At 40.9% G+C, this 19,186-nt stretch overlaps 1 protein-coding gene across 3 annotated transcripts in view; it reads left to right on the top strand.

The window, feature by feature from the left end:
- Positions 1-19,186, top strand: part of TEX9 (testis expressed 9) — a 237,724-nt gene that overhangs the window by 181,986 nt on the left and 36,552 nt on the right. The window lies entirely within an intron of this gene.

The raw sequence follows: 19,186 nt of genomic DNA, 5'->3' as shown, positions 1-19,186 counted from the left end.
TTTCCTTTGCTGTGTAGAAGCTTTTAAGTTTAATCAGACCCCATTTATTTATTTGTTTTTAATTTCCTTTAGGAGGTGGATCAAAAAAGATCTTGGTGCAATTTATGTTAGAGAATGTTCTATGTTTTCCTCTAAGAATTTTATAGTATCTGGGCTTACATTTAGGTCTTTAATGGTGATGGCATCACCAACTCAATGGACAGGAGTTTGAGCAAGCTCTGGGACATGGTGAAGGATAGGGAAACCTGGCATGCTGCAGTCCACGGGGTCACAAAGAGTCAGACACAATTAAGTGACTGAACAACAACAACAATCCATTTTGAGTTTACTTTTGCATATAGTTTTAAAGAATGTTCTGCTGCTGCTGCTAAGTTGCTTCAGTCGTATCTGACTCTGTGTGACCCCGTAGATGGCAGCCTACCAGGCTCCTCCATCCTTGGGATTCTCCAGACAAGAATGCTGGAGTGGTTTGCCATTTCTATCTCCAGTGCATGAAAGTGAAAAGTGAAAGTGAAGTCACTCACTCGTGTCTGACTCTTCATGACCCCATGGACTGCAGCCTACCAGGCTCCTCCATCCATGGGAGTTTGCAGGTAAGAGTACTGGAGTGGGTTGCCATTGCCTTCTCCAAAAGAATGTTCTAATTTCATCCTTTTACATGTAGCTGTTCATTTTCCCCACACTGCTTAATTGAAGAGACTGTCTTTTCTCCATTGTATGTTCTTGCCTCCTTTGCTATAGATTATGTTACTGTAGGTGTGTGGGTTTATCTTTAGACATTCTATCCTGTTCCATTGATGTATATTCTGTTTTTGTGCTTATATCATACTGTTTTGATTACTATAGCTTTGTAGTATAGTCTGAAGTCAGGGAGCCTGATTCCTCTAACTCCATTTTTCTTAAGATTGCTTTGACTATTCGCAGTCTTTTGTGTTTGCATACAAATTGTAAATATTTTTTGTTCTAATTCTGTGAAAAATGCTGTTAGTAGTTTGATAGGGATTACGTTGAATCTGTAGATTACTTTGGGTTATATACTCATTTTGATAATTTTGATTCTTCCAATCCAAGAATTTGGTACATCTCTCCATTTGTTTGTGTGTCATCTTTGATTTCTTTCATTAGTATTTTATACTTATATGAGTATAAATTTTGCCTCATTACATGGATATAATCTTAGGTGTCTTATTCTTTTTGATGTGACAGAAAATGGGGTTATTTGCTTAATTTTGGTTTCTGACCTTTTGTTGTTAGTGTATAGGAATGCAAGAGATTTCTGTGTATTAATTTTGTATCCTGCAACTTTATCAAATTCATTGATGAGCTTTAGTAGTTTCCTGGTAGCATCTTCAAGATTTTCTATGTACAATATCATGTCATCTTCAAACAATGATAGTTTTACTTCTTTTTCCAATTTGGGTTCCTTTTGTTTCTTCTGTGATTGCTGTAGTTGGACTTCCAAAACTGTGTTGAATAATAGTGGTGAGAGTAGACAACCTTGTCTTATTCTTGATCTTAGAGGAAATGCTTTCAGTTTTTCACCATTGAATATGATTTTTGCTATAGGTTTATTGTATATTGCTGTTACTATGTTGAGGTAGATTCCCTCTGTGCCCACTTTCTAGAGTGCATGCTAAGTTGCTTTTGTCATGTCCAAATCTTTCTGACCCTGTGGACTGTAGCCCACCAGGCTCCTCTGTCCATGGGATTCTCCAGGCAAGAATACTGGAGTGAGTTGCCATTTCCTTCTCCAGGGGATCTTCCTGACCCTGGGATTGAGCCCACATCTCTTATGTTTCCTGCATTGGCAGCGGGTGGTGGGGGGGGATCTTTACCACAGGCACCACCTGGGAAACCCTTCACTTTCTGGAGAGTTTTTATCATAAATGGGTGTTGAATTTTGTCAAGAGCTTTTTCTGCATCTATTGAGATGATCATGTGGTTTTTATTCTTCAGTTTTTAATGTGGTTTTTCACATTGATTGATATACTTATGTTGAAGAATGTTTGCATCCCTAGGATAAATCCCACTTGACCATGGTGAATGATCCTTTTAATGTGTTGTTGAATTCAGTTGTTTAGTGCTCTTTAGTGATATTAGTATGTAATTATTTTTTCTTTTTTAACATTGGAGTGTAATTGCTTTATAATGTTGTGTTCATTTTCACTGTGCAGTGATGTTAATCAGCTATATGTATACATATATCCCCTTGCTCTTGAGCCTCCCTCCAATTCCTCCTCCCATCCCACCTTCTAGGTCATCAAAAAGCATGGACTGAGCTCCCTATGCTATACAGCAGCTTCCCACTAGCTGTCTATTTTACACATGGTAGTGCATATTTGTCAGTGATATTTTCTCAATTCATCACCCTCTCCTTCCCCTCACTGTGTCCACAATTCTATTCTCCTAAGTCTGCATCTCTATCCCTGCCCTGCAAATAGGGTCATTGGTATTATTTTCCTAGATTCCATATGTATGCATTAATATACAATATTTGTTTCTCTCTTTCTGACTGACTTCACTCTGTAGGACAGTCTCTAGGTTCACCACATCACTACAAATGACCCAATTTCATTCCTTTTTATGGCTGAGTAATACTCCATTGTATGTATGTACCACATTTCTTTATCCATTCATCTCTCAGTGGCCATTTAGGTTGCTTCCATGTCCTGGCTACTATAAATGGTGCTACTGTGAACATTGGGGTACATGTATTAACATCTTTTTATATTATGGTTTTCTCATGGTATATGCCCAGTAGTGGGATTGCTGGGTCATATGATAGTTTCAGTTTTATAAGGAACCTCCATACTGTTTTCCATAGTGGTTGTATCAATTAACATTTCCCCCATCAGTCCAAGAGCATTCCGTTTTCTCCACACCCTCTCCAACATTTGTTTGTTGATTTTTTGATGGTAGCCATTCAGACTAGTATGAAGTGATACCTCATTGTATTTTTACAATACAGTAATCAGTGATGTTGAGCATCTTTTCATTTGTTTGTTGTTGGCCTATAATTTTTTTTTTTGGTGATAGATGTCTGGTTTTGAGATCAGGATGATGATAGACTCATAGAATGAGCTTGGGAGTATTCCTTCATCTACTACTTTTTGGAAGAGTTTCAGAGGAGTGTGTGTTAACTCTTCTTTAAATGCATCATATAATTCTCTTGTGAAGCCATCTGGTCCTGGACTTTTGTTTTTTGGAAGGTTTTAATCACAGTTTCAATTTCAGTGCTTGTAATTGATATGTTCATATTTTTTATTTCTTCCTGGATCAATTTTGGAAGATTGCAGCTTTCTAAGAATTCGTCCATTTGTTCTAGGTTGTCCATTTTATTTCTGTTTAGTTGCTTGTAATAACCTCTTATGATCGTTTGTATTTCTATAATGTCTGTTGTAACTTCTTTTTCATTTCTAGTTTTATTGAGTCCTCTCACTTTTTTCTTGATGAATGAGCTAAAGCTTTATCAATTTTGTTCATCTTCTCAAAGAACCAGCCTTTAGTTTTATTGATCTTTGTTATTGTTCTGTTCATCTCTATTTCATTTATTTCTGCTCTGATGTTTCTGATTTCTAGCCTTCTACTAACTTTGGGTTTTGTTTGTTGTTCTTTCTGTTGTTGCTTTAAGTTTAGGTTGTTCATTTGAGATTTGTCTTGTTTCCTGAGGTAAGATTGTATTGCTATAAACTTCCCTCTTAAAACTGCTTTTGCTGCCTCCTATAGGTTTTGGGTTGTTGTGTTCTTATTGGTCTCTAGGCATTTTTTGATTTCCTCTTTGATTTCTGTAGTGATCCACTGGTTGTTTAGCCTCTTTGTGTTTGTGTTTTATATATATATATATATTTTTTTTTTTCTGTAGTTGATTTCTAATCCTACAGAGTTGTGGTTGGAAAATATGCTTGATATGATTTCATCTTTCTTAAATTTACTGATGCTTTATTTGTGGCCCAAGATGTGACCTATCCTGGAGATTGTTCCATGTACAGTTGAGAAGAAAGTGCATTCTGCTACTTTCGGATAGAATGTCCTATAGTTAATAGTTAAGTCTGTCTGGTGTAATGTGACATTTAAGACTTGTGTTTCCATATTAATTTTCTGTTTGGATGATGTCCGTTGGTGTAAGTGAGGTGTTAAAGTTCCCCACTACTAATGTGTTACTGTTGGTTTTCCCCTTTGTGGCTGTTAGCATTTGCCTTATACATTGAGGTGCTTCTGTCTGTGCTTAGTCACTCAGTGCGTCCAATTCTTTGCGACCCCATGGACTTTAGCCTGCCAGGCTCCTCTCTCCATGGGATTCTCCAGTCAAGAATACTGGAGTAGTAGCAATTCCCTTCTCCAGGGGATCTTCCCAGCCCAGGGATCGAACTTGTGTCTCCTGCATTGCAGGTGGATTCTTTATCGTCTGAGCCACCAGGGAAGCATATATACAATTTTTATTTATGTGTATGTATGTATACACATCCATAATTGCTTTAAATGTAAATGGTTTAAATGCTCCAAACAAAAGACATAGACTGGCTGAATGGATAAAAAACAAGACCTGTATATATGCTGCTTATGAAAGATCCACTTCGGACCTAGGGACACATATAGACTGAAAGTGATGTGATGGAATAAGATATCCCATGGAAATGGAAATCAAAAGAAGGCAGGAATAGCAATACTAATATAAGATAGGATAGACTTTAAAGACTATTACAAGAGACAAGGAAGGACATTACATAATGTTTAAGAGATCAATCCAAGAAGATATAAAAATTGAAACTCCAGTACTTTGGCCACCTCATGCGAAGAGTTGACTCATTGGAAAAGACTCTGATGCTGGGAGGTATTGGGGACAGGAGGAGAAGGGGACGACAGAGGATGAGATGGCTGGATGGCATCACTGACTCGATGGATGTGAGTCTGAGTGAACTCTGGGAGTTGGTGATGGACAGGGAGGCCTGGCGTGCTGTGATTCATGGGGTCACGAAGAGTTGGACACGACTGAGCGGCTGAACTGAACTGAACTGAACTTAACTTGTAGATCTTTTTATTCCCTTCCTCTTTTGTTCTCCTGCGATTTGATCTTTGGTGGTGTATTCAGGTTGCCTCCATTTTTCCCCTAAGATTTTGGATATCATTGTTACTATCATTACTCTGAATTCTTTTTCAGGTAGATTTCCTGTCTCCTCTTCATTTAGTTGTTCTTGTGAGTTTTTAGCTTGTTCCTTCCTCTTTAGCGTATTACTCTGTTGTCTCATTTTGTCTAACCTTCTGTGTTTGAGGTCTCCTTTCCAGAGGCTGTAGAATCTTAGTTCATCTTGTTCTGGTGTCTGCTCCCTGGTGGGTGCGGTTGGTCTAGGGGCTTATGCAGACTTCTTGGTGGGAGGGATTGGTACTTACCCACTGGTGGGTAGAGGTGGCTCTTGTCCCTTGTGATGAGCAAGGCCATGTCATGGGGTGTGTTTTTCGGTGGCTGTGAGTTCAGTATGACTTTCAGCATCCTATTTTCTGTAATGGGCTGTGTTCCATCTTGGTTGTTGTTTGGCCTGAGGCTTTCAGCACTGGAGCCTGCAGGTTGTTGGGTGTAGCCAGATCTTGGTGCCAAAATGTGGACCTCCAAGAGAGCTCATTCAGATCTGTTTCCCTGGGACTTCCCCCACCAGTGTCTTTGCCTTCATGGTGAGTCGTAGTTGACCTCAGACCCCTTGGTATGTGTAGCCTGGGTTCCTGTTGAGGTACTGCTCTTTGCAGGATCCCAGTGCACGTGAGACCTTGTGTGCACCCTCCAGAGTAGAATCTCTGTTTTCCCCAGCCCGGTGGAATTCCTACACTCCTAAAGTCCTGCTGGCCTTTAAGACTATGCCCCAAGGGTTCTTCCACCCAGTGCCAGACCCTCAGACTGTATTTGAGGGCTATTTTATGTAGAAACATGCCTGTGTAGCCTTTGTAGGTGTACTATTTCTTGGTGCGTGTGTTGTTTTTAGTGTAGGTGTCTGCCACTTCTTTCTGCTGTGTATGCTGGCAGTTACCCCCTCTGTAGGAGGTGTGATTACGTTGTGGTAACCAGCGTATGCACTGGATGTTGAGCAGGGCCTCCCTTGTGCTCTGTTGTCGCTACCCTGTCAGAGGTGCGTTCTATTCTGTAGTTGTTGGATTAGAGGCCCCCAGGTCTGTTTCTTAGGTGTGTTTTTGATCTGCATATGTAAGAAATTGGAATTGGAGCATTCCCACTGGGAGGAAAGCCACTGAGTATTCCTCCTCTGGAGCTGTTCACCAGTGGGTATGGGCTGTTATGTCATTCCTGTTGTATGAGCTCTCAGAGTCCACTGCTGTTGGCACTGCTCTGGGCCCCACCTTAACTGTGGATATGCTGGTAGTTGGCCCTAGTGTCTGTCAGATGTTATTTTCACCAGGCCACCAGCACAGATCCATTGAAGTCAGGTCGCAGGATGCAGTTATCATGGATATGGATCCACTGTAGGCACGATAAGGGGAGTTCATCCTCTGGCCTGGCCCAGCCCACATGTATATATGCTCACAAAGTGTAAAGCTGCTAAAGGTAAGACCTGTCTTGGCTGCACAACTACTCATTATCCATTCAGATGTTCTGTAGGTACTTACTTAGTATACAAAGGCTGTTGTGGTGGTGTCAGTTCTAGGTTGCCCAGCTGGGAGGAGAGGTTTCTTAGTTGCACAGCCCCTGGGGCCCAGCTGTAGTTTGAGCCCCACCTCTGCATGTGGGCCACCCATAGGAGTCTGCTCCTGAGGCTGCCCCAGAACATAGGAATCCACCTCAGTGAGGAAGGGGTGTGGAGGCATCAGCAGCTGGAGTTGCTGGAGCCCCAGTGGGGACGAGGGGCTCAGAGGGAAGCTGGCAACCATGGCATGAGAGAGCTGGCCCTAGCCAGAGCCCTTCCTAGTGCCTTTGGAGGAAAGGCCGGTGCCTGGGGAGGGAGGCTACAAATGGCTCCACCCCTCTCTCTTCACTCAACAATGACGCCTCTCTTCAGTGTTTCCTCCACAAGCATTCGAGGTTGTGGATTTCCTCACTCCTGTCCCCTCAGACCATCTCCCTGCAACTAACTAGAGTCCTCTCCCCAGGTTTCGTCTCTAAATGCCAAGTTCCAGCACCAAACCCGTCTTCCCTGTAGGTCTCACTCGGTCCTGCCTGCCTCAGACTGTTGCTCTGCTCTCCTTTGAATAACACCCGAAGCTCCCCTTCTTTCCCCTCTGATTTCCCCAACAATAAGGGGGCTTCATCAGGTGCAGGAACCTCTCTTCTGCTTTAGCTCCCCACCCGGAAGTGCTGGTCCTGTCCCTCTTCCTCTGCTCTTCCTTTTCCTGTCTTTCTTTTGTCCTACCTGGTTATGTGGGGATCTTTCATGTCCTTTTAGGTGTCTGAGTTCCTCTGCTAGTGTTCAGCTAGTGCTCTGTGAGAACTGTTCTATTTATAGATGATTCTTAATGCATCTGGAGAGAGATAAACTCCACATTCTCCTACTCCTCCATCTTGACTGTCTTTTGTCATCTTTTTACTTTTAATCTGTCTCTACTGAAAATGAGTTTGTTACAGAAACCACATAATTGACTTTTGCTTCTTTATCCACTCTGACAGCCTTTGTCTCTTATTGGAGTGTTTAGTTCATGTACATTAATACAGTTTTTGGTGTTTGGATTTAAATTTGCTATCTTCCTATTTGTTTCCTATTTTTCTGAACTGTTCTTTGTTACTTTTTCCTCCTTTGAATTGAATATTTTTTAGTATTCCATTTTTCTCCAACATTAGCTATAGCTAGGTTTAGATTTAAGGTTTATAATATACATATTTAACATATTACAGTCTACCTTCAAATCATGTTATAGTATTTCACATATAACGTAACACTCTCACAGTATACTCTGTCTGCTTCTTTTGTGGTCATACATTTATCTTTAAATGTCATATATCACACAACATTTTCTCTTTTAACAGTCATTTGTATTTTAAAGAGATGAAGATATTTGCCATTTCTTGTATTCTTCACTCTGGATGTTTTTCCATACTTCTGCTTGAAATACGTACCTTTTCTCTCTTTTTTGAAATAACTACCTTTTCAATTTTTGTGGTGCCAGTTTACTAGTCACTACTTCTTTTTTTGTTTCTCTGTAAAAGACTGTTTTTCCTTACCTGAAAAAACAAAACCTTTTTATTTTGAAGTGATTACAGATTGATGTGAAGTAGCAAAAACAGTACAGAGAAGTCCTGTGTGCCCTTCACTCAGTTTCCCTCAAGGCTAATACCTAACATAATTGTACAACATTAAAATGAGGAAACTGACATTGGTACAATCCATAGACATTATTCAGATTTTATCAGTTTTTGTATAAACTTGTGTGTTTTTGAGTGCTTTAATTTTTGAAGGGTATTTTTCACAAGGTATAGAATTATCAATTGACTGTTTTTTGTTTTCTTTGTTTAAAGATATACTCTGATTTATATGTTGTATAGTTTCTGACTAAAAGTCCACAGTAATTCTTTTCATTCTATTTTTGTAGGCTGCTACTGCTAAGTCTCTTCAGTCATGTCTGACTCTATGCGACCCCATAGACGGCAGCCCACCAGGCTCCCCATCCCTGGGATTCTCCAGGCAACAACACTGGAGTGGGTTGCCATTTCCTTCTCCAGTTTTTGTAGGCAGTGTGTCTTTTTTTTTTTTTTTGGCAGTGTGTCTTTTTTCTCTGTTTTTAAGACACTGTCTTTGTTGGTGGTTTTCAGCAATGTCATAATGATGTGCTTTCTCAGTTTTCTCAGTATGGAGTTTGTATTCTGCCTGAAGTTTGTTGAGCTTTTCTTCCCTAACTTGTTTTTAAATAAGTTTATTTATTTATTTATTTTTGGTTGTGCTGGGTCTTCATTGCTGTGTGGGTACTTCTCTAGTTGCAGTAAGTGGGGGCTACTTTTTGTTGCAGTGCATGACCAACCTAGATAACATATTCAAAAGCAGAGACATTACTTTGCCAACAAAGGTCTGTCTAGTCAAGGCTATGGTTTTTCCAGTGGTCATGTATGGAGTGAGAGTTGGACTGTGAAGAAAGCTGAGTGCTAAAGAATTGATGCTTTTGAACTGTGGTGTTGGAGAAGACTCTTGAGAGTCCCTTGGACTGCAAGGAGATCCAACCAGTCCATCCTAAAGGAGGTTAGCCCTGGGATTTCTTTGGAAGGAATGATGCTAAAGCTGAAGCTCCAGTACTTTGGCCACCTGATGCCAAGAGTTGACTCATTGGAAAAGACTCTGATGCTTTGAGGGATTGGGGGCAGGAGGAGAAGGGGACGACAGAGGATGAGATGGCTGGATAGCATCACCAACTCGGTGGACGTGTGTCTGAGTGAACTCCGGGAGTTGGTGATGGACAGGGAGGCCTGGCGTGCTGCGATTCATGGGGTCGCAAAGAGTCGGACACGACTGAGCGACTGAACTGAACTGAACTGAACTTATAGACTTCTCATTGCAGTGGTTTTTCTTGTTGCAGAGCACTGGGCTCTAGGCATTCAGGCTTCAGTAGTTGTGGCATGTTGGCTCAATAATTGCAGCTCTTGGGCTCTAGAGCACAGGCTCAGTAGTTGTGGCTCATGGGCTTAGCTGCCCTCTGGCATGTGGGATCTTCCTGGACCAGGGATTGAACCCATGTCTCCTGCATTGGCAGGTGTGTTCTTAACCACTGAGCTACCAGGGAAGCCCTTGTTAAGCTTTTTGAATCTGTGGGTTCCTACCTCGCTCCCCGACTTGAGACTATAATTATACTTCTGTTAAATTACTTGATATTTCCACAGTAATAATATCAATGATATTTAGTTACTGATGAGCTCTTTTAGCCTTTTTTTTCTTATGTTCTTTATTTGGATAGTCTATTGCTATCTTCATTAGGTTACTGATCTTTTCTTTGTACTGTCTGTTAGTGTTAGTTGCTCAGTTGTGTCTGACTCTCTGTGACACCATGGAGGTAGCCCGCCAGGCTCATCTCCAGGTGAGAATAGTGGAGTGGGTTACCATCTCCTACTCCAGGGGATCTTCCTGACCCAGGAACTGAACCCAGGTCTCCTGCATTGCAGGCAGATTCTTTACTGTCTGGGCTACCTGTAATGTCTAGTATGCCCCTATACCTAAGCAGAGATACTCATTTTTATATATTCATCTATAGAAGTTCCATTTGATTTTCCTTTGCATCTTCAATTTATCTTCTCATTAAATTAATGTTTTGCTTTAACCACTTATGTATAATTAAAGTAGCTCTTTGACAGCCTTGTTAGCTGGACCCGTTATATTTCTCACTTATGGATTTGTTTCTATGGACTGATTTTTTTCTTCTGGCTGTTGGTCACATTTGCCTTGGCTTCTTGGCTTGGTTAGTGCTTTTTTACTGAATGCTATTGTTGAATGATTCTATTTAGTGTGCTTTTTGAAGACAGTGTTGGATTTTTATAGGTAGTTATTTGCCAGTTTAATCCTTTTGAGGCCTGTTTTTCAGTTTTATGAGAGTGTGTCTAGAGCAGCCTTCAGAGATAGTTCAACTCTACCCTTAATGCTTCCCCTAAAGAGACCTTTCATCAGATCAGATCAGATCAGATCAGTCGCTCAGTCGTGTCCGACTCTTTGAGACCCTGTGCATCCCAGCACGCCAGGCCTCCCTGTCATCACCAACTCCCGGAGTTCACTCAGACTCACATCCATCGAGTCAGTGATGCCATCCAGCCATCTCATCCTCTGTCGTCCCCTTCTCCTCTTGCCCCCAATCCCTCCCAGCATCAGAGTCTTTTCTAGTGAGTCAACTCTTCGCATGAGGTGGCCAAAGTACTGGAGTTTCAGCTTTAGCATCATTCCTTCCAAAGAAATCCCAAGGCTGATCTCCTTCAGAATGGACTGGTTGGATCTCCTTGCAGTCGAAGGGATTCTCAAGAGTCTTCTCCAACACCACAGTTCAAAAGCATCAATTCTTCGGCGCTCAGCCTTCTTCACAGTCCAACTCTCACATCCATACATGACCACTGGAAAAACCACAGCCTTGACTAGACGGACCTTTGTTGACAAAGTAATGTCTCTGTTTTTGAATATGCTATCTAGGTTGGTCATAACTTTCCTTCCAAGGAGTAAGTGTCTTTTAATTTCATGGCTGCAGTCACCATCTGCAGTGATTTTGGAGCCCAGAAAAATAAAGTCTGACACTGTTTCCACCGTTTCCCCATCTATTTCCCATGAAGTGATGGGACTGGATGCCATGATCTTCGTTTTCTGAATGTTGAGCTTTAAGCCAACTTTTTCACTCTCCACTTTCACTTTCATCAAGAGGCTTTTTAGTTCCTCTTCACTTTCTGCCATAAGGGTGGTGTCATCTGCATATCTGAGGTTATTGATATTTCTCCCGACAATCTTGATTCCAGCTTGTGTTTCTTCCAGTCCAGCGTTTCTCATGATGTACTCTGCATAGAAGTTAAATAAGCAGGGTGACAATATACAGCCTTGACGTACTCCTTCTCCTGTTTGGAGCCAGTCTGTTGTTCCATGTCCAGTTCTAACTGTTGCTTCCTGACCTGCATATAGATTTCTCAAGAGGCAGACCAGGTGGTCTGGTATTCCCATCTCTTTCAGAATTTTCCACAGTTTATTGTGATCCACACAGTCAAAGGCTTTGGCATAGTCAATAAAGCAGAAATAGATGTTTTTCTGGAACTCTCTTGCTTTTTCCATGATCCAGCGGATGTTGGCAATTTGATCTCTGGTTCCTCTGCCTTTTCTAAAACCAGCTTGAACATCAGGAAGTTCATGGTTCACATATTGCTGAAGCCTGGCTTGGAGAATTTTGAACATTACTAGCGTGTGAGATGAGTGCAATTGTGTGGTAGTTTGAGCATTCTTTGGCATTGCCTTTCTTTGGGATTGGAATGAAAACTGACCTTTTGCAGTCCTGTGGCCACTGCTGAGTTTTCCAAATTTGCTGGCATATTGAGTGCAGCACTTTCACAGCATCATCTTTCAGGATTTAGAATAGCTCAACTGGAATTCTATCACCTCCAGTAGCTTTGTTCGTAGCGATGCTTTCTAAGGCCCACTTGACTTCACATTCCAGGATGTCTGGCTCTAGGTCAGTGATCACACCATCGTGATTATCTGGGTCGTGAAGCTCTATTTTGTACAGTTCTTCTGTGTATTCTTGCCATCTCTTCTTAATATCTTCTGCTTCTTTTAGGTCCATACCATTTCTGTCCTTTATCGAGCCCATCTTTGCATGAAATGTTCCTTTGGTATCTCTGATTTTCTTGAAGAGGTCTCTAGTCTTTCCCATTCTGTTGTTTTCCTCTATTTCTTTGCATTGATCGCTAAAGAAGGCTTTCTTACCTCTTCTTGCTATTCTTTGGAACTCTGCATTCCAATACTTATATATTTCCTTTCTCCTTTGCTTTTCGCTTCTCTTCTTTTCACAGCTATTTGTAAGGCCTCCCCAGACAGCCATTTTGCTCTTTTGCATTTCTTTTCCATGGGGATGGTCTTGATCCCTGTCTCCTATACAGTGTCACAAACCTCCGTCCATAGTTCATTAGGCACTCTATCCGATCTAGGCCCTTAAATCTATTTCTCACTTCCACTGTATAATCATAAGGGATTTGATTTAGGTCATACCTGAATGGTCTAGTGGTTTTCCCTACTTTCTTCAATATAAGTCTGAATTTGGCAATAAGGAGTTCATGGTCTGAGCCACAGTCAGCTCCTGGTCTTGTTTTTGCTGACTGGATAGAGCTTCTCCATCTTTGGCTGCAAAGAATATAATCAATATGATTTCGGTGTTGACCATCTGGTGACCAGGGGTGGTGGCCGGGAGGACCAACCCCACGTCCAAGGAGCTGTGGCTGCACGGGCGCAGGAGGGCCTAGAGGAGCTATCCCACGTTGAAGGTCAGGAAGGGCGGCGGTGAGGAAATACCCCTTGTCCAAGGTAAGGAGCAATGGCTGCGCTTTGCTGGAGCAGCCGTGAAGAGATACCCCACGCCCAAGGTAAGAGAAACCCAAGTAAGACGGTAGGTGATGCAAGAGGGCATCAGAGGGCAGACACACTGAAACCGCATTCACAGAAAACTAGTCAATCTAATCATACTAGGACCACAGCCGTGTCTAACTCAATGAAACTAAGCCGTGTTCGTGGGGCAACCCAAGATGGCTGGGTCATGGTGGAGAGACCTGACAGAATGTGGTCCACTGGAGAAGGGAATGGCAAACCACTTCAGTATTCTTGCCTTGAGAACCCCATGAACAGTATGAAAAGGCAAAATGATAGGATACTGAAAGAGAAACTCCCCAGGTCAGTAGGTGCCCAATATGCTACTGGAGATCAGTGGAGAAATAACTCCAGAAAGAATGAAGGGATGCAGCCAAAGCAAAAAGAATACCCAGCTGTGGATGTGACTGGTGATAGAAGCAAGGTCCGATGCTGTAAAGAGCAGTATTGCATAGGAACCTGGAATGTCAGGTCCATGAATCAAGGCAAATTGGAAGTGGTCAAACGAGATGGCAAGAGTGAATGTTGACATTCTAGGAATCAGCGAACTGAAATGGACTGGAATGGGTGAATTTAACTCAGATGACCATTGTATCTACTACTGCGGGCAGGAATCCCTCAGAAGAAATGGAGTAGCCATCATGGTCAACAAAAGAGTCCGAAATGCAGTACTTGGATGCAATCTCAAAAACGACAGAATGATCTCTGTTCGTTTCCAAGGCAAACCATTCAATATCACAGTAATCCAAGTCTATGCCCCAACTAGTAACGCTGAAGAAGCTGAAGTTGAATGGTTCTATGAAGATCTACAAGACCTTTCAGAACTAACACCCAAAAAAGATGTCCTTTTCATTATAGGGGACTGGAATGCAAAAGTAGCAAGTCAAGAAACACCTGGAGTAACAGGCAGATTTTGCCTTGGAATACAGAATGAAGCAGGGCAAAGACTAATAGAGTTTGGCCAAGAAAATGCACTGGTCATAACAAACACCGTCTTCCAACAACACAAGAGACCTTTCATGATCTCCACCAAATACCCCAGATGATCACTGAGGACTGTCCATTCTGGCTAGTTAGAGCTCAAATGTCTTCCTGCCCTGTATGACCTATGGGATTTGCTGTATTTACAGCTCCCCAATTGTTTTTTGTCTGGCCTTGTTGGGTTTTCATGTATTAAGGTGTGACCTAGTCCACAGTAGACTCAGGGGACCTCCTATGTAGATTTGTGACGCTCTCTCCTAATGTAGTTCCTCCTTACTTGAACCTTCATATAAATTCCCAGCTGCTTCAGTCTCCTCAACTCTGATCTGTTTCCTCAACTCAGTGGACCTCTGGACTCTTTGCATTTTCTCTTCCCTGTAGGTACTATGTGAAAATTGTCTCCCAAAGGAATGCTGGGGTGATTGTAAAACTCATTTGTTTCCCTTTTCTCAGGAATCACAACCCTACTGTTTTCCAGTATCTGTAAATAGTTACTTAACATATTTTAGTCATTATTTCTAGCTGTTTACAGTGCCTTTTTATATTAGCTATTTATTATTTCTTCATGGCTGGAAGACTTAATCTCAGTTTTATTTTGTTTTTTGGTTAAAATAAACTTGCTGGTACACTCCACAAGTTTCTCTTATTGTGAATATGTCATATTAACACTCCTATTAACATTAGTAACTCACTTTAAAAAAAAAAAAAGTCTGCCCTTTAGTTACCTTGCTTCAGGAAAAATGATCTCTGTGTCATTTCCTAAAGCTTCTTTCTTCTTTTCTGCTTTCATAATAAAAACTCCTCAAAAGCATTTTCTCACCTCCTTCAAGTCATTTCCTTATCTTGCAAAGAAAGCTTTTTTGCATTTTTGCCTATATGTGTCCTGTAAAATCATGATACGATTCGTCCCTTGGCTTGGTTTAATATTTGTATATCTACCATATATATATATATATATATATATATATATATATATATATATATTTGGAGAAGGCAGTGACACCCCACTCCAGTACTCTTGCCTGGAAAATCCCATGGACGGAGGAGCCTAGTAGGCTGCGGTCCATGGGGTCGCTAGGAGTTGGACATGACTGAGTGACTTCACTTTCACTTTTCATTTTCATGCATTGGAGAAGGAAATGGCAACCCACTCCAGTGTTCTTGCCTGGAGAATCCCAGGGATGGGGGAGCCTGGTGTGCTGCCGTCTCTGGGGTCTCACGGAGTCGGACATGACTGAAGCGACTTAGCAATAGCAGCAGCAACATATATATTAATATTTGTGTAGTCTCATTTTTATATATTTTATTACATAGCTCTATGCCTTCCCCCATGTTGTTTATATCCTTCTTCCCCAACTTTGGTTCCATGGTACATGACTTATGTTATCTATTGAATATATTCTTAATTTCCCTGCTACTGCTGTGTGGCAAAACCCAACCTAATCCCCCCCATACTCCCTGCCTAAGTGTACAGCCAACCAGATGGGTGCTACTTTAATTTTATTTATAAATATCAAGTGTAGTGCTGTCCTTTCCTACTTTCTGAGAAGTCAGTTTCCTCTCCCATTGTCAGAGCTGGTTTTTAAACAGGTAATATTTTCCCCTCATGTATCCAGTGCCTCTTCCAATGTTACCATTCTCAGTTCATGACTTTTCCCCCCTATTTTACTAAGAAAACAGCAAATTTTACTGTCAGTCTCTTGGTCTCTGTACCCTCATCTACTCTGCTTTCCCCCTCATTATGATGAATTACTCCCTCTTTGGTCTAAAGCTTATCACCTCACTGTACACTGGATCCCATACAGTCTCTATTACTCAAGGACTTTGCTCCTATGATTATCCTATCTTTCTTTCTCTTGCAAAAATCAAATTTACTCTGTGTAATTATTTGCATTAGCATACAAACATGCCATAGGATCTCCAATATGTATATTTTTAAAAACTTCCCTAGATCTCATAATTATCTCTAGCCCTGTATCATTACTCCACTTTATAGCAGAGCTTCTTAAAATAGTTATCTATGCTCAGTTTCTCTATTCATCATTTGCCATTCTCTTGAAATTAAAAATTAGACTTCCATCTCTACTCTGCTTCTCAGTAATTCACATTGACAGTTCTAGTCAGTTTTTGTTATTCATAGTAATTGATACCAACATTCTTCCTCCTTAAACACTTGATTTAACTTATGGAGCATCACACTCATAATTTGCCTCCTTGTTTTCCTGACCTTTCCATGTTGGAGTATCCAAGGCTCAGTCCTTGACTCTTTTCTCTTTCTTCATCCAGTTCTGAGATACGTCATTCATTTCCAAGGCTTGGTGTACCATCCATATGTTCATCACTTCCATGTTTCCACTTCTTGCTGTGATCTTTCTTTGAGCCCCAGGCCCTGTGTGTTCTCAGTTCCTTTGTACTTGTGTCTCCATAGTTCCACATCCACAGATTCAACCAGCAGTAGACCATGTATTCCTGTAGTATTTAATGTTGATAAGTTTCTACATGTGAATGGGTCCACATAGTTGAAACCCATGTTGTTCAAGGGTTAATTGCAATCCTTAGAAAAACTTAGATCTACATACACACACACACACCCTACTAAAACACTCCAGAGATTTTTCATGTCATTCAGAATAAAATCCAAACTTTGAGGTAGGGTTTACAAGGTCTGTCTAACATCTCCCTGACTGTTTCTGCGATCTCAAGGCCTAAAACTGCATGTGTCACTCATGTGAAGCCACACTGACCTTTGAATGTGATCTTTGAATATGTCACATGGATTTCTACCTCAGGGTCTTTGTCTTATTTGTTCCTCCAGATCTAGACATGAATCATTCCCTCATTTGGAAGCCTTCCCCTAACCGCTATATCTTAAATAATTATGTCTCTTACCCATTGCTCTGTCCTCTTTTTTTTTTTTTTCCTTGGCCATGCCAAGCTGTTTGTGGGATCTTACTTCCCTGATCAAGGATTAAATGTAGGCCCATGGCAGTGGAAACACAGAGTCCTAACCACCAGACTGCCAGGAAATTCCGTACTCTGTCCTCTTACCCTTTTTCTTCATAGGCCTTATTACTATGTTACATATGAGTAAGTAGGTATGTGTTTATCATCTGTATCTTCCTCTAGAGTGCAACCTTTATGAGAGTAGAACTTTGGTTAATTATCATGTGTCCATCATGTAGTATTGTTGCTGTTGTATTAGTCACTCAGTCATGTCTAACTGTTTGCAGCACCTTGGGCTATAGCCTGCTATCCTCCCCAGTCCATGGAATTCTCCAGGCAAGAATACTGGAGTGGGTAGCCATTCCTTCTCCAGGGGTTCTTCCTGACACAGGTCAAACCCAGGTCTCCTGCATTTCAGGTAGATTCTTTACTGTCTGAGCTATCAGGGACACCCCATCATGTAGTATAATACTGGCAATTTAGTAAGTGCTGGATAAATGTGTTGAATAAGTAAAACCTATTAGACATATATATTACTCCCAATTTCAGATGTAGGAACTGAATTGATCACAGCTGTCAGGTTTTCCGTTCCAAATTTATTGTGTTTTGAGCCTCAGCCACTTGTTTCTAGATCCTTGTCTGCTCATTTATTTGTCCTTATCTGATTATTCCTCATCTGAATTACTGTGGCTGTGTGACTCTTAAAGCATTTGCTATATTTGACTTGTACTTTGGTTACCGAGGACTTCCCTGATAGCTCAGTTGGTAAAGAATTCGATGGAGACTGGGTTTTTGATCCCTGGGTTGGGAAGATACCCTGGAGAAGGAAAAGGCTACCCACTCCAGTATTCTGGCCTAGAGAATTGCGTGGACTTTATAGTCCATGGAGTCCCAAAGAGTGGGACCTAACTGAGTGACTTTCATTTCACTTGGTTACCAGTATATACCTCTTTTTTGTACTCTCCCAGTGCCTTATGAATGCATTAAAAATTATGGAACAATCACAAATTATTTCTTCTTGGATATCTTAGTATTTGAGTTTTAAAGTTAGACTTGATTTTCTATAAGTTATCCAGCTTTTCCTTTTAAAGTTAGTATAAACTTCAGGACTTGTGATTTTATAAAATTTTTCTCTAGCAACATGTAAACTTCTTAATTTATAGGGTAATAATAAACTTGTTGTAGGAGAGAGTTTTCATCTTAAAAATACTCAATAATAACATTGGTATCTTGTCTGTACTTTCTTTTGTAAAAAGTACTTAAGCATAGCTGAAAACAGAAAGCTTTTCAAGTTTTTGATAAGATTAACCCTTTGCTTAGTGGATTTTCTCATATAGGAAAACTTTATTTCCTACTTTACTATTCTTGTATCCTTTTTCTTTTTCACTTTTCCCAAGAAATGGGGCAGTATTGATTTAGTATTGATTTATTGATAGGGGACCATCATGTAGTAAAGAAGGGTTTTCATTTTTCTGTGGAGTAGGTTACAGAGTCTCTAGCAAGAAAGAGAAGGGCAAAGATTGATTTCTGTATTCTTATGAGAAGAGGCTGAAATGAAGCAGCAAGAACTGTGGCCTTGGTAGCTAATGAGAATCTGCCTTTTCCATGTGAACAGTGAGAGAAGTCAGGCTGCTCTTAGTGTCGCTACCACCCACAAAGCTGTGAAGAAGGCTGGTGAGAGCAGATGGTATCCAGACACAGTTTGATTTGTTTAGAAACCTGCATAAAGAGCAGCATGTGTTTTGTTTTGTTTTCCCCTTAATTACTCAGAGCCAAGGAGATCAGTTTTCAAATAAAACATAGTGATATAGCCAGGAGAAAAAATTAGAAGAAAACAGACAACTCTGTTATTAACTGCATCATTTCAATTCCATGATATTTATTATCTGCTTTGTATAATGCGATGTACTAGACATTGTAGGGCATGCAAAGTAGAGTGAGTTAAGTATTACAAAATAAATTCAGTTCAGTAAACATGGTATTAGTGCTTTTTATTTGCCACCGAAGTGCTAGGAACATAGAAATTAAAGTACTTCCTATCTTCAAGGAGCTTACAGGATAGTGAGGGAAATTAAGTAAATGGAGATCAGTTCCACACAAGCAGGCACTATGATATATGTATCAATGTGCCATAGAATCTCTAAAGAAAGGGTACTTCATCCAGCCTGAGAAGATAGTGAGGAAAGGCTCCTGGGAGAAGGTAAAACCCTAGTGTATAGCCCTAACTGAGGGTTAAAGGATGAATAGGT

This window comes from Bos indicus x Bos taurus, chromosome 10, assembly GCF_003369695.1.
Source record: "Bos indicus x Bos taurus breed Angus x Brahman F1 hybrid chromosome 10, Bos_hybrid_MaternalHap_v2.0, whole genome shotgun sequence".
In the NCBI taxonomy this organism is placed as follows: domain Eukaryota; kingdom Metazoa; phylum Chordata; class Mammalia; order Artiodactyla; family Bovidae; genus Bos; species Bos indicus x Bos taurus.
The sequence above is the reverse complement of the archived record's forward strand: the minus strand, read 5'-3'. Positions and strand labels throughout refer to the sequence as shown.